General features: G+C 30.2%; 1 pseudogene; it reads right to left on the reverse strand.

Annotated features, from left to right (window-relative positions):
• Nucleotides 1-477, reverse strand: part of LOC107855697 — a 5,026-nt pseudogene extending 4,549 nt beyond the window's left edge.
• Nucleotides 478-1,008: the final 531 nt, after the last annotated feature.

Consider the following 1,008-nt stretch of genomic DNA (forward strand, 5'->3'; position numbering starts at 1 on the left):
ATTGTCAATACTATAATGTCTTATTATATAAGGCACATCTAGATCTACATAAATGGCTTTCAGGTATTTTTCTGCATCAATAGAAAGAAAAGAAAATATAGCTTTATATTTTTCTATATCTTCTTTGAAGGAGCGCTTCAAGAGAATGTTATCATTTGATGAAGTTTTTGATTGGTGGAGATAAAGACTGATGAATATTGAAGATTGAATAAGAGTGTAAAATATTTGGGAGACACATTTGAATCGCAAGAGAAATTTCACATGAAGCCTCAAAAGCATCTGAATGACCACATCTTCCGGATATTTCTTCAAAATTCCACTCCCGATCATGTACTTTTTACCATGTAATATTCATTCACTCTAGAGCATGATGATTTACATAAATGACAAAGAATTCGATGTTTCATGGTTCTGAAAAGTTTACCAATGACACATTTTTGTTTCAATTTAAGTTATGCTAATAATTACCGGTGATCCATTAATTTTCACAGATGACAGGTATTATTTCTTTTCTTTTAATGAAAACATCAATTTTGTTTTAAAATAACTAATTATTTGCCATAATATTTGTTCAATCAAATACTTTCATTTTAAATTACTCAAATGCTTTAAAGGGCGACTGAAATTTTGCTTTGCTACAAAATAGATGTGTTTATTCAATTATCATTTTTAAAAATTACACCCATAAATTGTTGAGGGTTAGCTTATGCATCCAGTTTAAAGACTGGTCATATCAGATGTGACCATTTAAGTAGGATCCCTTTTTAGAACTAGTAAAAGAAGCCTTAGTTACTGTAGCATGATTATATTTTCCGCAAATTACTTTGTAAAAGAATTGTCATTTTCATTGGAATATGCCATTGGAAGACAGAACCAGTCGATATACCACAAAAAATCAAACAAGATGTAGTTATCTTAGTATCAGGTGCCAAACCCGATCTTACCGCTACAGGCATTAGAAACTATAAATCACATCAAAAGAACCTTACAAAAATCTTTACTACAAGA

Source organism: Capsicum annuum, chromosome 1, assembly GCF_002878395.1.
Source record: "Capsicum annuum cultivar UCD-10X-F1 chromosome 1, UCD10Xv1.1, whole genome shotgun sequence".
In the NCBI taxonomy this organism is placed as follows: domain Eukaryota; kingdom Viridiplantae; phylum Streptophyta; class Magnoliopsida; order Solanales; family Solanaceae; genus Capsicum; species Capsicum annuum.